A 22,138-nucleotide genomic window follows, 5' to 3' on the forward strand; every position below is an offset into this window, starting at 1 on the left:
TTCCAAATTTTTCATTCTGATCACCAATAATTATCAAAAAATCTTGATTACATGTTTGGTAAATTTCTGACTGAAGTCATTGCTAGAATTCTTCAATTTCTGCATCTGATCTAACCCCACCACACTGAGGCAAAACATTAAGAGTGTACAATAGAGCAATGAAATCCCCAGGGAATACCAAAAACGTGTGGCACCCCATCAGACACAACTGGAAAACACTTCTAAAAGGCAACAAACAGACCTTGAACTATTTACAGGCTTTTTTGTTGTTGTTGTTTGCTTTGTCTTGTTTTTTATATGCATATTATTATCCCTGCAGGTCTTCCTAGATAAGAAAGGTGGGGTAAACAATCTATCTAGATAAGATAGGTGGGGTAATAAAACAAGAGGGATGATGGTTTTGGGGGGACACGGGAGAGGAGGAAGCGGGGGGGGGGAGGAGGGAAAGGAAGTGGGTGTTAACAAATCCAGGGACAAGGGAACAACAAGTGATCCAAAATCAATGGCGAGGAGGGTGTAGAAGTTATGGTAGGGATTGATCAAGAGCAATGTAACTGAGAGGAATTATTGAAACCCAAATGAAGGCAAAACATGATAGTGGAATAAGAGGAAAGTAAAAGGAAATAGAGGAAAGAACTAGGAGGCAAAGGGCATTTATAGAGGTTTAAATACAGGCTTATACATATGTAAATATAATTATATATGATGATGGGGAATTGGATCTATATGCATATATTTGTAGGTTCAGTATTGGGCTTCTACTCAAGTATACCCTCAATGCAAGAACACTTTGTTCTATTGAACTGGCATTCCATGATGCTCACCTTCCCGACACGATTACTGAAGACAAAGCGGGTGCATAAACAAATATGGTGAAGAAAGCTGATGGATCCTGGCCATCAAAAGATATAGCATCTGGGGTCTTAAAGGTTTGAAGATAAACAAGCAGCCATTTAGCTGAGAAGCAACAAAGCCAACATAGAGGAAGCACATCAGTCTTTGTGATCACGAGGTGTTGATAGGATCAAATACCAAGCATCAAAGAACAAAAAATCTTATCATTGTGAATGAGGGGAAGTGTGGAGTGGAGACCCCAAGCCCATCTGTAGGCCACTGGATATCCCCTTAGAGAAGGGTCGCAGAGTGGAGACCAGACCATCTGGGTACAAACAGCACTGATGAAACATATAAATTTCTTCTAGTTTTTTAATGCTTCCTCCCCATCCCCCTGCCCATTATCATGATCTCAATTCTATCTTATAAATTTGGCTAGACCGGAGAATGTACATTGGTGCAGATCAGAGCTGGAAACACAGGGAATCCAGGACAGATAAACCCCTCAGGACCAATAATGAGAGTAGAGATACTCTCCAGGAGGGTAAGGGGAAGGTGGGGGAGAAAGAGGGAATCAATTACAAGGATCTACATATAACCTCCTCCCAGGGGGATGGACAACAGAAAAGTAGGTGAAGGGAGACATCAGGCAGTATAAGACATGATAAAATAATACTAATTTATAAATTACCCAGGGTTTGTGAGTAGGGCATGATGGGGAAGGGAGGGGGAAAAAAGAGGACCTGATACCAGGGGCTCAAGTAGAAAGCAAAGTTTTGAGAATGATGATGGTGACAATTGTACAAATGTGCTTGACACAATGGATGTATGTATGGATTGTGATAAGAGTTGTCTGAGGCCCCAATAAAATGTTAAAAAAAAGAATTCTTCAATTTCTTCATCCCTAGCTTTGTGACTGGTGTATAAATCTTCCATATTACCAATATAATAGTTTTCCATTCTCAGAAATTTTCAAGATAGCCCACAAATGAGACTAAGATCTACATCGTCACTACGATACCCATTGTACCATCCCTCCAGCTTCCCTTTTGCTGTTCTCTCCATGCAGCTTCTGCTCCACCTTATGTTTCCTTGTGCTTCCCTCCAGATAACATATGTTTTTGCCTCAGGGCTTTCTGCATTTGAACTTGCTTCCTGAGAGCAACTTTCTATTCACCTCCTATCATAGATACCTTAATTAAAAATGCGCAAGTTCCTCGTAAGCAAAATAAAGTGTTTTGGAATTCCCGTTCTTCTCAGGGTTACCCAAAAGTTTCTGCGTGGTCCTCATAGACCAATGCCTTTGCATTGTCAATAAAATACAAGTAAACACGTTTCTGGTGTCCTCTGTTTCCAGCCAAGATCCATCTGACCTCAGCAACGATATCTCTTCTTCCATGTCTTATTCTGAATCTGGCTTGAGTTTCTGACAACTCTTTGTCAAACATATCTGACTTCAGGTTCCAGGACATGCAGGTAATGTTTTTGTGTGAAGTACTGAACATCTCTGGTTTGGGTTTTGAATCTGTGAACCAAAAGTGGGTGGACTACATTGTTTCTCCTCTAACTCTACTACACAAGTATCTAAGATGAACATTCCTAGAAATTCCTGATAATTCTGAACATATGCCTATTACTAAATGAAGAGGTCGGAGCTAATGAACTTTTCCATGAACTACAACTTCTACTTTGGCCCCTTAGTGTGCCTTCGGTACCACCTAGGCCCTGGGGCCCATTGGAGTTCATTTAAGCAGAAACTCCATATGTGCTAGCTGACTTATTTGGTGAAGCAGCTTGTACTCCTTGGGTATTTGCCATCCATATGCCTTGTGTTGAAACATCATTTAAATGGCAAGAGTAATTAGACCTGAGAAAAAGGGAAATACAGGTAAAACTTCCAAGGAATTGTCAGTTGGTGATCATTCGTACACTCAACCCTTATCCAGTATAAACAGCAATAGGAAGTGAGATGGGTCTGCGTGTGTGTATATATTTATGTCTAAGTTTGTTTGTATTTATGTGCGTGTCTGTGATAAAGTAAGTGCTGAAAAAATTTAATCTTATTTTCTTTGTCTGTTTATCCCTTCCTTCCATAAGTTGATCTTTCTATTGCATCTCAGTGGGAGTGTGGGTGTGTTTGATGTATTGAAATTATCTTAGAATTTGCAGCAATTTTGATGCTGCAAACTCAGAGGAGGGCTAAATGATTGCATTATTATCAGAATTTTAAAAAAGCATAAATATGAAACAGTTGCTAGAGAATCTAAGAAGCTCAAAAGCAGATATATGAAAGATATGCATCCTTTTTTTCTGGTTAAAGCATGTGTATTTTATAAGGATTTTTTTATTATAAGGTAATTACTTTAGAAAACAAAAAGTTAAAAATTATATAAAGGACATTTAAGTTTATATGAGTAAATAAAAATTCCCTATATCCTTACTATCACTATTAACTTTGTAGTGTGCTTTCTTTCATTTGGAAAAGATGTTTTTTTGATGAAATAGTACAAACTTGGAATTTGATAAATCTAGTTTAGGAATTCTTATAATCCCGAACCTGAATCAGTTACCAATTTGCTAAAGAGAAATAAGTGTAAGGTTTTTTTGTTTTTAAAATCATTTTATTGGGGGCTCTTACAGCTTTTATCACGATCCATTCATCCATTGTGCCAAGCACATTTGTACATAAATTTCCATCATCATTTTCCAAACATTTTCTTTCTACTTGAGCCCTTGGTATCAGCTCATTTTCTCCCTTCCCCACCCTCCATCTGTCATAAACCCCCTTGATAATTTATCAAAATTTTTCATGTCTTATACCAACACTGTCTCCCTTCCCCCACTTTTCTGTTGTCCATCCCCTCGGGGAGGAGGTTATATGTTTGTTTTCTTGGAAGTCTTAGTTTACCTTTATAAATAGACATGAAAAATTATTGTATAGCAGATTTTCCCTCAGAGGCTCAAATTTTGCTTTTTACCCTCACCACTACTCCAAGTCCCATTCCCTCTGACTCACTCTACTTAAGTATAAGTCAAAACACCTTACAGCCAAATATAACTTCATCATACAGGGCAAAATAAGAGCTAGTATTCAATGATAATATCATGAACACTCACCATATGACAGGTACCACACCAAAGACTTTTCATGTGTCATCTAATTCAAACTTTATGAAATGGATCCTATTAATATGCTTATTGTATTGATGAAGAAATTAAATCTTCAGCAGAGAGTTTAAATGACTTGCTCAAGATAGTCCTAATTTAATTACTGGCAAAGCTGCCATTGGCTACTATCGCATAGAAAGGAATGTCATGGCCAGGCCTGGGAAAAATTAAAGCTGACAAAAGTCTGTGTTTAGTGCTCTCAGTCAGTGGGAGCTCACTTGGAAAGTAGTTTTTGATGAAGCCACTAACGGCTGTCTGTATTTAGTTGTGTGGGATGCACTGATCATTATGACCCTCATTGGGCATATTCAATGGACTCCCAAGACAGTAGAGCTGGCAGGAGTCTTAGTGGAATCTAATTTAATCCAGTCAATTTACAAATTTAAAATTTGAGGCCTGGAGAGGTGAGGTGACAATTTCTTGGCAATTACAGAGCAGGGCCTATAATCTAGGTTCTTGATGTCTGCAATCTAGAGTTTTCAGATTCCCAGGGCTCTTTGTTTCATGAGGTAGAGGAATCTGATGACACAAATGCTTTTGAGCGAATATGTGAGGATATATGTTTTTCAGTCTGCTAGATGACTTTCTGTAGTTTTAATTCTTTTATGCCAAGACTGCATCACAACTAATGCTTTATTTCAAGACTTTGCATGTATCTGATAGTCTATTAACAGAATTGTGTAAAAATCTACCAGTTCAATATGCTTAAATCTTAAAAGCCTCATAAAAAGCTCTTGTGAACCATCTCTCCTTTGTCTTGCAATTTATATGGAACCACTTAAGGCAGACATGCCTAAAATGATCTCATGTCGCAATGCCTGCTGTTTTTCTCTATCTGGCTCTTGGTTTTAATTTTTAAAATGGAAAAATATGTTGGACTCAAAAGAGTAACCAAATGAAACAATAGTATAACACACTTCATGTAGTTTGATAGAATAAGTGGCTTAGAATACAAAACGATAAATTGATGCAAATAAATTGATATCTGCTTGGGTTCTTATGATTTGCTCTCAAATATACCTTAGAATTTCAGTCTGAAATGTCACCATGAATTCAGTGCTTCTCCTCAATCCAGAGTTCTAGGTCATGCATTTATGCTATTTTCCGTTCAGATTCTATTTATCTTTCCCTTTGAGTCTCTTTGTTTGGTTATTTAAGATAATTTGGCTGCAGACGTGACAAGGACACTTATCATTAGGATAGTGCTGATGAGAACAGTAGTTCCATGTCGTCTTATTCTAATAAAGTGAGCTGGAATTCCCAGAAGACCGAATAAGAATAGATAGAGAGGGCAGATGCTTATCAGACTTGTAGATTTAGGAAGTCATTCAGTGGCTGTCATTTGACTAAGCATGTTTTGCAAAAGTAAACTCTATCAGCACTACGCCCAGGACACTTACTGTAGTGTACATTTCAAACAAACACTTGTGGGTTTTCTGCTTGATGCCTCTTCTCAGACTTTGCTGTCATCTTAGGCAGTGTTTAATGAAATCTAGAGAAAAATAACTGTATGTGCAGAGTGGAAAATGAGGGCGATGAGCTTCTATAATTTATATATCTAGCAATCTAATCTGGTGTTACTTGGGGAAGAAAAACAGTATGTAATTAAGGAATGATCACCTTTATAAATATATTTAAGAATACTCACACGTTATACAAATTCCATTTCATTTATATTTATGTATATGCAAAGTGGAAATTTTACCTCTTGATCTGGATCAATTATATGATATTCAGATATGTCCTGTGTGCTTATAAGATAGCTTTGGCATAAGACTCAAAGAAAGTTGGCCCATGGATCCAGAAATTGGCTTCTTCATTCCTCGACAGCGGCAAAGGCTGAGGAACACCATGAGAGCCCTATTCTACAATGGAGGCTGCTGCAGCCCGGTGTGTGGTTGACATTCAGTATTAAATATTTCCTAAATAACTACTAATGTGCTGAGCACTGGGGGAGGTTCTGGATACACTGTGGTGAATAAGATATATATTATCTATACTCCCTGACGCTTCAGCTCCATGGGCAAGACAAAGAAGACAAATAATGGTTACACATTGTGAATGCGCTCCAAGAAACAAATGGGGCACTCTGTGGGGATGCTCTGGGGGACAGGGAATGGCTCTATGAAGGGCTGACAAGTAAACGGAGCTAGGCACAGCCCAGTGGAATGAAGTGGGGTGACACTTTGCATGCAACTATTTACTGGGCATTCACCATGTAACAGCGCCGTGTTCAATTGTTTTCAGGTCTTACACCACTATTCTACAGTGTTGTGCCCACATTGCAGAGGAGGAAACTGACATCTACCATTTATTCACAGTTTGCTTACTAGACATCATCGCAAAGCTAGTCTTGGATGGAATCAAGGGAGATGATGGTGATTCTGATGCCAGAATTTATAACTTCTAATACACTATGTTCACTTTTAGATGAGAAAATATATATCCTAAAGAAATAATCAGAAATCCTGACGTAAATGTAGGTACAAGGATGATAGTCACATCTCCCTGTTTCAAAGTTTTTCCCCAAAGTTTTTACTTGGTGATTGCGTAGAGGCTTCAGACTGAATTTACTGTCTCATTTAATAACACTTTATCTTCCGGTTTAAAAGTGTGTGTGTGTGTGTGTGTGTGTGTGTGTGCACGCGCGCGTGAAAGAGGCTGTAGAACAAGCAGTGTCTGACATTCTAGAAGAGGGGTGGGGTATTCTCAGGTTGCGTCCAGAGAAAGACAAAGTCATAGAGAGGGGCGGGCACGGGTAAAGTGAACCGGCAGAAACATCAAGGAGGAAAAGTTTTCCGCTCGAGCTGCTGAGCCCGAAAGATACTCCTTTCTAAAGAAGGAGCTCTCAGTCATTTCCAGGAAGTTTTAACAAAGAATATTCACATAATGGGTAAATTCCTTAATTTTCTTAGTTCTAGGCAGCTGAGTAAAATTAATAGGAACAGAAAATGAAGGACAATGGAATATATTTGATGAAAACTATGAAGCTGGGTTTTAAAGTTATTGTAGTCTTAATGACTCACTATTAAATAAAGCAGGCATGGAGAATACTAACCCTGGGGATAATTAGAATATCCATTCTGATTCCTGGACTGGTTTGGACCAACTTAGATTGTGGTCCTATGAGAACTAAGTAATGAAATAAGATGTCTTTAAAAAATAATTTTATTGGGGTTCGTACAACTCTTATCACAATCCATACATACATCCATTACGTCAAGCACATTTGTTGCTATCATCATTCTCAAAACATTTGCTTTCTATTTGAGCCCTTGATATCAGCTCCTCATTTTCCCCTCCCTCCCCAATACCCCTTCCCTCATGAATCCTTGATAATTTATAAATTATTATTACTTAGTCATATCTCACGCTGTTGGACATCTCCCTTCACCTGCTTTTCTGTTGTCTGTCCCCCAGGGAGGAGGTCACATATAGATCCTTGTAATCGGTTCCCCCTTTACACCCCACCTTCCCTCCACCCTCCTGGTATCGCCACTCTCACCATTAGTCCTGAAGGGATCATCTGTCCTGGATTCCCTGTGTTTCCAATTCCTATCTATACCAATGTACATCCTCTGGTCTAGCCGGATTTGTAAGATAGAATTGGAATCATGATAGTGAGGGAGGAGGAAGCATTTAGGAACTAGAGGAAAGCTGTATGTTTCATCATTGCTACACTGCACCCTGATTGGCTTATCTCCTCCCTGCCACCCTTCTGTAAGGGGATGTCCAGTTGCCTACAAATGGGCTTTGGGGCCCCACTCCTCACTCCCCGTCATTCACAATGATGTGCTTTTTTGTCTTTGATGCCTGATACCTGATCCCATCGACACCTCGTAATCACACAGGCTGGTCTGCTTCGTCCATGTGGGCTTGGTTGCTTCTCAGCTAGACGGCTGCTTGTTTACCTTCAAGCCTTTAAGACCCCAGATGCTTTATCTTTTGATACCTTGGCACCATCAGCTTTCTTCACCACGTTTGCTTATGCACACATTTGTCTCCAGTGATCGTGTCAAGAGGTGAGTATCATAGAATGCCAATTTAATAGAACAAAGAGTTCTTGTATTTAGGGAGTACTCGAGTAGAAGCCCAATGTCCATTTGCTACCTTAATACTAAACCTATAAATATATGCACATAGATCTATTTTCCCATCGTCATATATGTATATATTTACATATATACATGCCTGTATTTAGACCTCTATAAATGCCCTTTGCTCCCAGGTGTTTCCTCTATTTCCTTTTATTTTCCTCCTGTCCCACTATCATGCTCAGCCTTCATTTGGGTTTCAGTATTTCCTCTCGATTACATTGCCCTTGGTCAATCCCTACCAGGCCTCTTACACCATCCTTGCCACTGATTTTGGATTACTTGTTGTTCCCTTGTCCCTAGATTTGCTGACACTACTCCCTTTCCCCTACCTCTCCCTCTCCCACGTCCTCCCGAAACTGTGTCCAATTGTTTTCTCCAGAGGATTGTTTATCCAGCCTATCTTATCTAGATAGACCTGTAGAGATAATAATATGCACAAAAAACAAGACAGGGCAAAACAAAGCAACAAAACAATAACAACAATAAAAACCCCAACAATGACCAAAAAAAGAAAGAAAAGCCTATAAATAGTTTAAGGTCTGTTTGTTGACCTTTAGGAGTATTTTCTGGTCCAGTCTGATGGAGTGCCACCCCTGGCCACAAAGTCTATTTTTGGTATTCCCTCGGGACTTCATTGCTCTATTTCCCTTGCTGTTCTGTTGCACACCCTTAGTGTTTTCCTTGGTGTGGTGGGATCAGATCGGGCACAATTTCTACAATGTGTCTCCAGTGTTGTCACCTGCAGGGCTATGGGTCAGCGAGGTATGTCATGTCTCATAGTGGGGCCAGCATATGGTCCTCTCTGTGCATTGGCTGCTCTGAGCAGGGACATCATCCTCAAGGCTGGGTGGGCCAGGATGTGCTCCAATCTCTCTCCCTCCCCCTTTGTTTGCTCCCATGTGCTCTGATCAGACATGTCCCTCTCCCTGAGCTGTAGCTTCAGTGTTGTCCTCTGAAGAACTGATGCCTTTCAGTAGGAAAGCATGGTGTGGAGACTGGACTTAATTTATCTCAGTTCTTCACTGTTGATTAAGTACACGTATTGAGTTTACTGTTAAGTTGGAGGGTTTGTTGGGTAGAGATAGTAATCCTAGAGAATAGATAATCCTAGGAATTGATATCCTGTTGGTCATTACCAGTTTATAGTTAACTCAGCACTCATTTTTGTGGGAAGTGGTGAGGTGTTATTTTAAATTTGATTATGGTAAAATACATATAAAGTTTGTCAGTTTAACATTTTTCAGAGTATATTAAAGGCTTGTGTTAAACCAGCAGTCATCTAAATGAAGTGCCAGCTAGGTGCCCCCAGAAAAAAGTACACTGGCCCATGTGATCCAAGGATTTTCAATGGCCAAAACCAAGATCAGAGGAGAGAATGGTGTTAAAACTTAAATTGTGAACAATGATTTGCAGAAAGCAAAGGATGACAGTGAAAGCCTGCACTTCATTTGTGGAGTCCCCACGTAGGTTAAATCTCTACTGAATTCCTTCAGACCATTAAACACGGATGTGAACAGTCCTGTTCACAGAGAGGGTGAATTGGAAAGTGGATTACTGCAGATGTAGTTTGATTTAAGTTTAACAACTTACCATTTGTTTTCCCTTCTGACTCACTTTTAACTTGGCCTAGTTTTTATTATTTCTTTCTACTTCCTTTTGGAATTAGCTTTTTTGGTCTTATTTTATGGTTATTGCTTGTTTGTTTGTTTTTCTTGCTATTATGTGAAATCCTGGATAGGTAAACCTGTAGAGACAACGGGCAGATTAATGTTTCCTTGGAGGGGAGGTTGGGGGCATTGGAGATGCTAATAACAATGGATGTAAGAATGAAGAAAATGTTCTAAAATTGATTGTGAGATGGATTGCACAATTCCTTTTGATGTATGTGAACCCCTGATTTATAGGATATATGAATTATATGTCACTAAAATGGTCAAGAATATGGGCACAATGTAAGTTAAAAGTCAATATTCATGGGAAAACAACAACCACCACAACAGCAGTGCACTGGGAGGGAAGAAAACCAATGACAAGGTGTATGATCAGCCACATCGTCTTTCTGAGGCCCACTTTCCCCTAATATGATATTATGTTTTTGTTTTGATTGTGAAATTATGACTCTATGTTTCTGTGAAATGATGACTTTTATGTTTCTTATGTGGTGTTATTTCTGATGTCTATTTTAGCCATGCCTCCCAATGATGGAGTTGAGCTAAGTATTTACTTTTTATACATTTTTTTTAGGTCTTCTCAACTTTATCTGGAAGAGCATTTTAAACTGTTCTTTATTTTGTGCCTACTAATCACTGTATTTTATGTTAGTTGAAACGCTTATCTTGGCTTCTATGATGTGATATTTGAAGGTATGCTTCCAAAAGAAATGAAAGAAGACTGATAATTAAATTTGTCAGGCTACAATTCAGAGACCAAAGTAGGTAGGTTCTTTTAACAGCAAAAATTATTTGCTTAGTGCATTCCAAATTAATAATAAGCCAAATGATTGTACTTTAAGATTATGTGTATCTACATTATAGAGTGGGGTTTCTGATTTAATTAAATTAGATTAAATAAGACAGCAATTCTTCAATAGCACATCATAACCCAAGTGTAAAAAACATTTTGAAGGTGAGAGAAAGCAATGTTCTAAACATGTTTTTATATAGAGAAAATTCTTCTTAGGAGAACCCTAAAAGAACATTACATCCTGATATTAATACTGCTGATGTTAGTGAACTATCTTCTCAGGAAGAATGTGCTTTCCCTGGAGAACATTTCAGAATCAACACTAAGTAACGAAGGTAAATCAGGCCTCTTTATGATGCCGCTATTTATTCTTGTACCTGTGACCCTTTTTGGCTGCTGCTGGGTGTTGGCATCAAGTCGGTTCTGACGTAGCTACACTATGTACAGCAGAGAAAGCACTGCCTGGTCTTGTCCCGCCCTCACGTTGATACTATGATGCAGCCATGAGAGGAAGTCTCCCATGTTCCTGTCGAAGGAGGTTTCTGACTATACCTCTTCCAAGAAAGACGACTGTTCTTCCGGGAGTCCATGGTATATTCAGTATTCTTTGCCAACACCATCATTCAAGTCATCAATCCTCCTATGTGCTTTGTTATTCATTGTCCAGTTTTGGCATCAGGTGACTGGAAATGTCATGCCTTGAGTCAGGAGCACCTTCATCTTCAAGGTGACATTTTTGTTTTCCAACACTTTAAAGAGGTCTTGTGCAACCTACTGGCCCAATGTAATACATCATTTGAATTCTTGGCTAGAGCTTTGGTGGCATAGTGGCTACGAATTGGGCTACTAACGGCCAGCTGATCCACAAGAGAAAGGCGAGGTTTTCCACTCCTGTAAAAAGTTACAGTCTTGGAAGCCCACAGGGGCAATTCTATCTTTACATATAGGGTTGCTGTGGGCTGAATTTGACTCAATGGAATTGAATTTGGCGTTAGATGTAACCAAGAATAAATAGAATATAAGCAAAAACTCTGGGTTATGACTTTTCAATGATTAATAAGGGAAAGTGAAAATGCTTTAAGACCAAGAGATTTTCTTTCTTCTTCTTCTTTTTACATTATTTTATGGGGGCTCGTACAACTCTTATCCATCCATCCATTGTGTCAAGCACATTTATACAATTGGTGCCATCATCATTCTCAAAACATTTGCTTTCTACTTGAGCCCTTGGTATCAGCTCCTCATTTTCCCCCATCCCTTCCCGCCCCTCCCCCATGAACCCTTGATACTTTATTAATTATTATTATTTTGTCATGTCTTACATTGTCCAACATCACAAGAGATTTTCATTCGGGATGAGAGCTGAGCACGGGGCCTTTGAAGCTGGCCACTGTTTGCAGCTCTGTAATTATCTACTACTCTGGGACACGATGTTAGGGACACACATTGGATCGAGATCACTTGGGTGAAAAGTAAAGCTATAATAACTGTCTCTACTTAGCATTTGTGTACTAAGTGTTAACTTTTGGTGCAGGTCGGTGAAAGAGGTATTTCTGCAAAAGTACACAGGTGTCTCTCCATTTAAGTCAGTTTTGCGACTTTAAATGAACTTCCTACTAAACAACAACAACAAAACAAAGACAAAAATACCAAACTTGTTGTCAACTTATTCTGGCCCACGGCAGCCCTGTACGTCCAGAGTTGAGCTGCTCATAAGGTTTTCAGTGGCTGAAATGTTATAGAAGGGGCCTTGGAGTCACCGTGATTTAAGCATTGGACTACTACATTCAAGGTTCAAATCCACTACTTGGTCCTTGGGAGAAAGATGCGACTGTTCCCACATGACTTATAGTCTCCAAAACCCTATAGAGCATTTCTATTCTGTACTACAGGATTTGTATGAGTTGGAATCACCTTATTGGTAGTGGGTGAATCTTATGGGAATAGATAGTCAGGCCTTTTACTAGGCCTTTCTTCTGCAATTAGTATTGGAAACACCAAGAAGAAATTAAATCTAATTTCTAATTCAGTCACTCTTTTTCAGGCCAAAGAAATAGACTTCAGAGTGCCTTTAAATGACAACTTAAAAATAAACAAACAAAAAATACTAAAACAAATAAAACAAACAAACAAACTCACTGCTAGAGAGTCGATGCCCACTCATAGCGACCCTAGAGGACAGGGTGGACCTGCCCTGGTGGGTTTCTGAGACTGTCACTCTTTATGGGAGTATAAAGCCTTCTCTTCCCCCTGTGGAACAACTGGTGATTTCAAACTCCTGACCTTGAGGTTAGTAGTCCAATGCATAATTGCTATGCCACCCTTCTTGTAATTTAGTTATGATGTGCTGACTAGTAAAAGAGTCTTTACAAGCAGTAGCTTAAACCATATGGTCCAGAAACAAACCATGTTTGTTTATAGATCCAAAAGTACGGTTTGTTTGTGTAACTCTAGTATTGCTTCAGAAAGAACATGATGTCAAGATGCTGACCAATCTCTTCACATCACAAGATGGCCTGCTTGTAACATTACAACATGGCTGCCTGGGCTGGAAGGCCAAGGTCCCTCTGCAGTGAATCCTGTGAGAGCCAGAACGTGGTGGAATGGTCTTGTGTTTCTAGGTCTTAGAGCATTGTTTCCCAAACAAGCTCACTAGAACCATCCGGGATAGGGCATGTGTAGGGGATGGCTGTATTGTTTAAAAATAACCATATATTTCTATTGAAACACTGCAAAAATGTTTTTAGGTAGTCATTTGGGTATCACCGCCTCTGACAGTGTCATCCAGGAGGTTTCACAGAGCCTACAACCCGCTAGTGAAGCCACCGACTCGCTCTCCTATAGCACAGCTTCTTTCCATGCCGTAGCATCCTCCCCTCACCACTTACCAAGAAAATTACCTCCCCCAACACTGGAGACATGGTGTGGGAACCGTGTCCGATTTGACCCCAGCGCACCAGGGTAAAACACAAAGGATGTGGAACAGAGCAGCAAGGGAAGCAAAACAATGCAGGCCCAGAGGAATGGCAGGACATGGCAACTCATCAGACTTAATCAGAAAACACTCATAAAGGTCGACTGCCAGATCTGGAACTATTTATAGGCTTTTCTTTTTTGTTGTTGGTTTTTTTTTTGCTTTGTTTTGTTTTTATGCTTGTCATTGTTTTTGTATGGCATCTAGATAAGAGGCAGAATAAACAATCCCGAAAAGAAAACAATAGGAATGATGATTCCAGGGGGCGGGGCAGGGGGGCATTGGAGAGAGGGAGGCAGGGGAAGGAAGGGGGGAACCAACAAACCCAGGGATAAGGAACAACAAGTGATCTAAAATTGGTGGCAAGGAGGGTGTAGGATGCCTGTAGGGACTTGATCAAGTACAATGCAGTCAAGAGGAATTAATAAAAGTCCAACATGGGAGTGGGAGAAGAGGAAAGTAGGGAAATAGAGGAAAAAACTAGAAGGCAAAAGACATTTATAGAGGTCTAAACACAGACATGTAAATGTATTTACATATAACGATAGGGAAATAGATCAATGCACATATATTTATATGTTAAGTATTAAGGTAGCAGATAGACACTGGGCCTCTACTCAAGTACTCCGTCAACACAAGTACACTTTTTTCTAATAACCTGGCATTCGATGATGCTCACCTTTCTGACACAATTGCTGAAGACAAAATGGGTGCATAAGCAAATGTGATAAAGAAAGCTGATGGTGCCCGGCTAGCAAAAGATATAGAATCAGGGGTCTTAAAGGCTTGAAGATAAACAAGTGGCCATCTAGTTGAGAAGCAACAAAGTCCACATGGAAGAAGCACACCAGCCTGTGTGATCATGAGGTGTCGATGGGATTAGGTATAAGGCATCAAAGACACAGAACAAAAAATCATATTGATGTGAACAAGGGGGAGGGCAGAGTGGAGACCCAAACCCATCTGTAGAAAATTGGACATCCCCTCACAGAAGGGTCACAAGAAAGAGATGAGTCAGTCAGGGCACAATATAGCTCCGATGAAACATATGACTTTCCTCTAGTTCTTTAATGCTTTCTCCCCTAGCCCACTATCATGACCCCATCAGGATTCAAGGGAGGTTTATTAACTGTGGTACGCAGATGACACAATCTGCCTTGCTTAAAGTGAGGAGCACTTGAAACACTTGCTGATGAAGATCAAGGATTGTCGCCTTCAGTATGGATTACAATTCAATGTAAGGAAGACCAACATCCTCACAACTTGACCAATAGGTCACATCATAATAAATGGAGAAAGAGTGAAGCTGCCAGGATTTTGTCTTGCTTTGATCCACAATCAATACTCATGGAAGCAACAGTTAAGAGATCAGAAGATGTATTGTATTAATTAAATCTGCTGCACAAGACCTCTTTAGAGTATTAAAGCGCAAGGATGTGACATTGAAGATTAAGGTGTGCCTGATGGAAACCATGGTATTCGCCATTGCATTCTATGTGTGTGAAAGTTGGACACTGAATAAGGAAGACCACAGAAGAATGATGCATTGAATTGAGGTGCTGGAGAAGAGTCCTGAAAGTACCGCAGACTGCTAACAGGACAGTCCAATCTGTGGAGCAAGTGAAGAAGTGCTCTGTAGAGGTATGCATATCTTACATACTTCCGACATGTGGCAGGAGAGACCAGTCTCTGGAGAAGGACATCATGTTTGGTAAAGTGGAAGGGTAGCCCCAAAGAGGAAGGCCCTCAATGAGTGGACTGACAGGGGCTGCATCAGTGGGCTCAGGCGCAGGAAGGATGGTGGAGATGGTGCAGGACCAGGCTGCGTTTCCTTCTGTTATACACAGGGTCATTACGTGTTGGGCTGCCCTGATGCAACCTAATAACAACAATAACAATAATCACTTACCAGTATCACATGACCAGAGCTGGGATAGTTGCTTTTATGTGTAAATTTGGCTAGGATACGGTCCCCTTTGGACAAATGATAAACTACATGTTATGGAGGCTTTTCCATCTGAGTAGAGGCAATGTTATTGTTTTGTTTTAAGCAAGTATACCAAGTGGCCAGTAAAGTACCTTCCATACTGCATGTGTGGATGTTTGGTGGTGGCGAGGGAGATAGGGAAGGGGAGAGGCATTCATCTATTCCGTTGATACCTTTAAGGCCAGAAACTCAGGCTTGCTGAGGAAGGAAAGGTTTGCTTTGAGACTATTAAGAGAAATCCTGCCAGAATCCCTCTTCTGTTGCTTGGCCTATAACTACTGCCAAAATTGTGGGTCTGTTAACGGACCTGAGGATTTTGGACTCACCAACACCTACACCTGCGTGAGTCAATTGCTTCAATCTCTCGCTCCTTCAATTTTTCTCATTACCAATATATTTATTTTCTTGGTTTTATTCCGTGAGAGAACTCTAAACCAACTCAGTAGAAGGGAACAGGGTTGTATGACAGGCTCCGAGTAAGCTCCCCCTTTCTCTGAGGTTGGGGATTTTGCTACTAGTGCAACATTAAAGCTCTGTTAGTAAGAAATAGGCAACAATGGAGGTTAGTCTGCAAACACTGTCTTCCACACATGCTCTCTAGGATACACATATCTGAGTGAGCATTTTTCAGCCATGGTTTTCCACTTTATTTCTGCTCTTTTAAGCTACCAATCTCCAAATCCAATGTCATCAGGTTCATGTCAACTCATGGTAACCTTGTAGAACAGGGCAGAACTACCTCTGTAAGTTTTGGAGGCTATGATATTTATAGGAGTAGAAAGCCCCATCTTCCTTCTGCAGAGGGGCTGGTGGTTTTGAACTGCTGACCTTACAGTTAGAAGTGCAACATGTAATCACTATGCCACTAGGGCTCCTTTAAAAATTTTTTAATTATTATTTTTTAATATTTAGGACTCCTTTTAAGAGAAAACATCTTAATAAAAACTGAAAATCAATGACAACAATAATAACCTCCAAAGCAAATAACAACAAACTTACATCAGTTTAGCATTACGGAATTACTGTCATGGTATCTTAGAATTACGAACTACAGTTAGCTTGTAGATTATGATTTCAGTTTGTTGATTAAACAAACAAATGACATGCAAAAATAAAGACAATTTGGGACCAGCTTCACCAGCACATTTTCTACCTCGGGCAGATTTTTTTTATCCACCTTCCTTTCCCTTATACACCAAATTAGCCAAAACTGATGATTCCACCAGTTAAACTTACTCATTTGAAGCTTGTCTTGAAGATTCAAGTCTAGGAAGGCTATTTTTCAGTGGGTGGGAGGACATTACAAAGTGGTGTTACAATATCATAGAAATCCTTATTAAATAAAAATATTAAAATGTGAGGTGATTGTTTCGCAACATAGCTTCCATCTACGTGTTGACACGCCTGAAAAGGCAGTGGTCTCATCCCTTTAACCCTTCCCTGAAGATTGCTACACTCTAATTCGTACTCCATCAAAATAGCGGTTGGCATTCTTGAGGACCTCAAATGGTGTTCCTCTGAAATGGTATTTGCATTTCGGAAGTCTGAAGGGGCAAGATAAGAGCTTGGGGGTGGATGGGGAAGGTTCTCATAGGATTTATTCTCAGGGGTTAGCTCTTGCTACCTTAAATAATGAGCAAGTACATTGTTGTGATGGAAAAAATTCTGGGCACAATTTTCCAGTCTTTTTTTTCCCAATGCAGTTTTCAAGTTCTTAAAACCCTTTCATAATAAGCCCTTGTTTTCATCCTATGTCCTTTTAGAAACTCTATCAAGATTATCTCTTGGGAATAAAAGCAAAACACCAACAAACAAGTTATCATAACCTCAGCCTAGCTTCTCCGTCTTGAATGTTTGGTCAGACCTTGCTCTGGAACCTATTGGCAAGGCCAAGACAACTCTGGTTACAATTTATTCCATAAAATTGTCATCCTTAGATTCAATCTTCCTTGAAAGACAGATACTCTTAGAGATAGCTAGTTGATCTTCACATATACTTTTGGCATCCAATAAGCTGATAATGTGCTGAGGCCAAGATGTTTCCTTAATATTAAAAATATTGAACCATGTGAGGTCTCAGATTTTATAATGATTGCATCCGTGGTAATTCTGTGGTACTTATTCCAGCCATTTCTGGACTTTGGCCAGTTTCTCGTTGATGGAAGTTGATGGCCTTCTTTCTATTAGCTCATCTTTGAGGTCTTTTTTATCTTCCTGAAAACATTTGATCCATCCTAAACCTGTGTGTGGGGGTTGTTGTTGTTGTTTTGTGAGACAGCATTCCTGTCTCACAAAAAGGTTTAATGATTTGGAATGATGCCCACTTGGGTTTTGTTAAAACTTTGATGTTAGTTTTGTACTCAAAATTGTTTTTCTCCTTATGGCACACAAGGTATCCTGTTTTAGAAGTCACGCTAATAAGCTGAAGGTGTGTGCAGTCCTGAAAGGACTTATCTACAGCTATCCACTGACTGCAGAGACAGAGTCACACACATGTGTCAGGAATGAAGCCATAAGTATACATCAAGTATACATGTAAGTATACATCAACTGAAACCTCATAAGAATTCTTTTTAAATTTACCTTTGGATTTGACATCTTTGCTTAAGCAAGACACTTAGCAAGAATCAACTGCATTTCCCCAATGTGTTTGGGATAGTTATACTTGTTAATGTAATAATATAATTAGAATGTTATATAAAACCAAAGAAGTATTAGTTCAAAAATAAGAGTGCTGAAATAAGTTTTATGAAACATAAAATAAGTTTTTTGAAAACTAAATTGACAAAAATTAACTCAAAATGGATCATAGATCTAAAATGCCAAAGCTAAAAGTATACAACATCTAGAAGACATAGACAATCATTGAGACTTGGAGTTAAAATAAAATCTTTTTGGTGGGATAAAAGGTAATCATATGTAAAAGAAGCCAACACATTGGGCTTCATCAAAATTAATAGCTTTTGATCTTTGAAAGCAAACAAAAGGCAAATCATGAACTGAGAGATAAAAATGTTAAAAATATACATACCCGAGGAAAGTCTTACACCTACAATAAACAAAGAATGCCTGCGGGTCAGTAATATTAATTAGAGGGACATTGTACAACATCCATGACTACTACTGCTCAAAATTTTCAACATTTTAAAAATCAAGGAAAGACTGAAAAAATGTCAGAAGCCACAGAAGACTAAGAAAACATGGCCACTAAAGGTAATGTGGTATCCTCTTGGGATTCTAAAACAGAAAAAAACACTTTAATGGTAAAACTACTGAAATCAGTGATGACTGGAGCGTTGTGAATAGTAATGCACTAATGTTTATTGCTCACCTGTAATAAATGCATGACAATAATGTAAGATGAAGATGTTAGGATAAACTAAGCCTGGGTGAAATGTCTAAAATAATTCTTTGCACTATCTCCGTAACACTTTTTTTCAAATCTAAATTTACCCAAATAAATATTTATTTTTAAAGAGAGAGAGAAACCAAAGACATAATTACAACCATTTCTAAGTTGAACAGTGCCAGACACTAAAACAGGAAACAATAACCCAAACCAACTAAGAACTACTCAACAGGGTGCTACTAACAAGAACTACAAGGAAGAAGGAAATATTCTAAGCTTGATTGTGTTGTGGTAATGATTGTATAACTCTTCCTGATATGAATGAACTATTGAGTTGTATGATATTTGGATTATATTCCAATAAAATGGTTTATTAAATATTGAATTAAAAATAAATAGATAGATAACTGTTTATAGAAAGGAAGAAAGACTCAACAAGTAGAAGATAGAAGAGCACAGCTGTAAGGATCATCCTTACATCCAAGGGGATCCTACATAGTGATTGCACAATTGAAGGGAAAATAAAGGACAACTGACAAGGCATGCAAGGACTCACCTCTTCCATGGAGTCAGGAACAAGAAAGAGAGAGAGTGTATTCTTCACAGGCTTATATGGTCTTGGGCTAGCAAGCCCAGTAAGCATATATGTAACAAGGTGTGCAGATACCAGAGGCACATTTGTAACAGGATGGACAGGTACTAGAGGCCCATGTATAATAGGATGGGCAGGTACTAGAGCTAAGATGGCAACTTAACCTTGGATGTCCCTGAGGTAGCTCAACCTAGGATGTCCCTGAGCTTTCTCCATGGGATCAATCTATGATCAGTATCAGGGAAGGGTGGACAATAGGGCCCGATTCCTTTTAACCGAAGATAGCTTTCAGGCATATCGTAAGCAGCCATGTACTTGTAAGAATCATTTTAAAGTAGCTCTATTATGGGTGGAGTTTGTGGGGATGACTTTTAGTCAGGAGACTGTGACTAGGATTCATCTCCAACCCACAAATGGAAGGCCTCCCTCCACTAGTCATGGCCTTCCAGACTCTATCATGAGCGTAGAGAATCCGTCTGCCTCCGCTCTCATCCCAGTCTTTAGTTCCCCACATATAGCCTTTATTCAAAAGAAGTCAGCGTTCGGAAGCCCAAGTTAAAACAAGCCACTCGGCCTCATTTCCTCTCTAACGCTCCTCCACAGGGAGGACGACCATCCACCGCTGACAGTGGTTGCAAAACCAGTAAGAAACTACAGGAATGATTCCTGAAAATATAAGCTTGACCTTGACCTCACAGCATCTGTTCAAAATTGGTGAATTTTACTGCATCTAAAACATGTCTTAAAAATTTCAAGTAATTGAAAAGATTCAATGAGTCATAAAAAATTGCAAGAAAAATAGCTGACAAGACTATCACAAAATGTTGGAAAATGTCATAAAATACTGGGGAGATTTTGCATTAATGGTACTTTGTAAGAATCTTTAAACCGTCAGTTAAGAGGACTGGATATATCAGATGGTATATTAAGAGTGGCTTATGGAGGAAAAATGATTCCAAACTCTAATTTATCTACTAATGGGGGAAAATGGTGGTAGCTCTATCTTTAAAAAAATAAAATCAGTGAACAATATACATTTGAATGACTTCAATTCATAAAATATTTAATATATTTGGTTTCTTTCATCTACTTCATCCCACCTTTCCATTATGTGGCAAGTCCCTAGTCTGCATTACAACAGCGCAGAGACTTCTGACTGTGCCAGTCATTCCATGGCCAGCCTGCACCCCACCTCTCCCCCGATCTGGGTCACTGAACTGCTCAGGTCCTGGGGTTCAGATTTGTTAGTGCTTTTACATTGGTAGAAAAGATCAAGAAACTGTAAACCAATCCTTTTTAATACCATGCAGTTGGCTTATGTCCCTCTGGCTTTATTGGGAGGCGGGGCAGTGATGGGGAGGTGGGGGGGGGGGAAGCCAAAGGCTTACTAGCTCAAGTCCTAATCAGTTGATTAGGAGAGATGGTACACGGTATTTCCAGACCTACAGCTGTATAGCCAGTCTCAGGAGACTTCGAAAATGGTCTATATGGGCAAATCTCTTGAGAACTCACCAAGCTTCTTCTCTTTCTCTTTTTATTTTATTTTTATTAATCCTTTTATTGGGGGGCTCCTACAGATCCTATAACAATCCATAACTCAATTGTATTTTGCATACTTAGACATATGTTGCCATCATAATTTCCTAAACATTTTATGTCAACTTGAGCCCTTGGTATCAGCTTTTTTTTAAAAAAAAACATTTTATTAGGAACTCCTACAACTCTTATCACAATCCATACACACATCAATTGTAAAGCACATTTGTACATTCTTTGCCCTAATCATTTTCAAAGCATTTGCTTTCCACTTAAGCCCTTTGCATCTAGTCCTCTTTTTTCCCCTCCCTCCCCACTCCTCCCTCCCTCATGAGCCCTTGATAATTTATAAATTGTTATTTTGTCATATCTTGCCCTGTCCAACGTCTCCCTTCACCCCCTTTTCTGTTGTCTGTCCCCCAGGGAGGCGGTCACATGTAGATCGGTTCCCTCTTTCCAACACACTCTCCCTCTACCCTCCCAGTATCGCCCCTCACACCCTTTTTTCTGTCCCTTCCTCCCCTCCTAACTCCCTCTCCTTCCCAATCCTTCTCTCTCCTCCTCTCCTTCCCTCCCCTTGTGGTGTCTTAACAATCTCACCTAATTCCGCTACATTCTCCAATCTTTCTTACCCATTAGTTTTCACTGCTTATTCATTTGCATGCACATCGTCAGAAAGGAGTCCCCATTCACTTAGAACTCACTATCTAATTGACTTTTTTCTCATTGTCTTTTAGTTCCAATTCTCTAGAAAGGATCTAATTGATTGTAGGCCAGCTCTTTTCTGGACAGCAGCATTTATGAATGTAAAACGGCTGCTAGACGGGCCAGCTCCAGAGTCTGAAAACCTGTGCGGTCTACGAAGGGCCTTGCACTTCGTGATGGACAACATCATGATAAATGGAGAAAAGATTAAAGTTGTCAAGGATTCCATTTTATTTGGACCCACAGCCAACACACACAGAAGCAGAAGTCAAGCAATCAAATGGCATACTGCGCTGGGAAAATACGTGGTGAAACATCTCTTTAAAGTATTAAGGAACGACTGTCCCTCTGAGAATTAAGGGGAGCTGACCATAGTATTTCCAATCACCTCATTTCACACACGAGAAAGATGGACATTGCATATGGAAGCCCT

The 22,138-nt window shown here is 39.6% G+C and overlaps 1 pseudogene; it reads right to left on the reverse strand.

Annotated features, from left to right (window-relative positions):
• Positions 1–19,969: 19,969 nt before the first annotated feature.
• LOC142452003 (small nucleolar RNA U3) lies at positions 19,970–20,146 on the reverse strand (annotated as a pseudogene).
• Positions 20,147–22,138: the final 1,992 nt, after the last annotated feature.

This window comes from Tenrec ecaudatus, chromosome 6, assembly GCF_050624435.1.
Source record: "Tenrec ecaudatus isolate mTenEca1 chromosome 6, mTenEca1.hap1, whole genome shotgun sequence".
Lineage (NCBI taxonomy): Eukaryota > Metazoa > Chordata > Mammalia > Afrosoricida > Tenrecidae > Tenrec > Tenrec ecaudatus.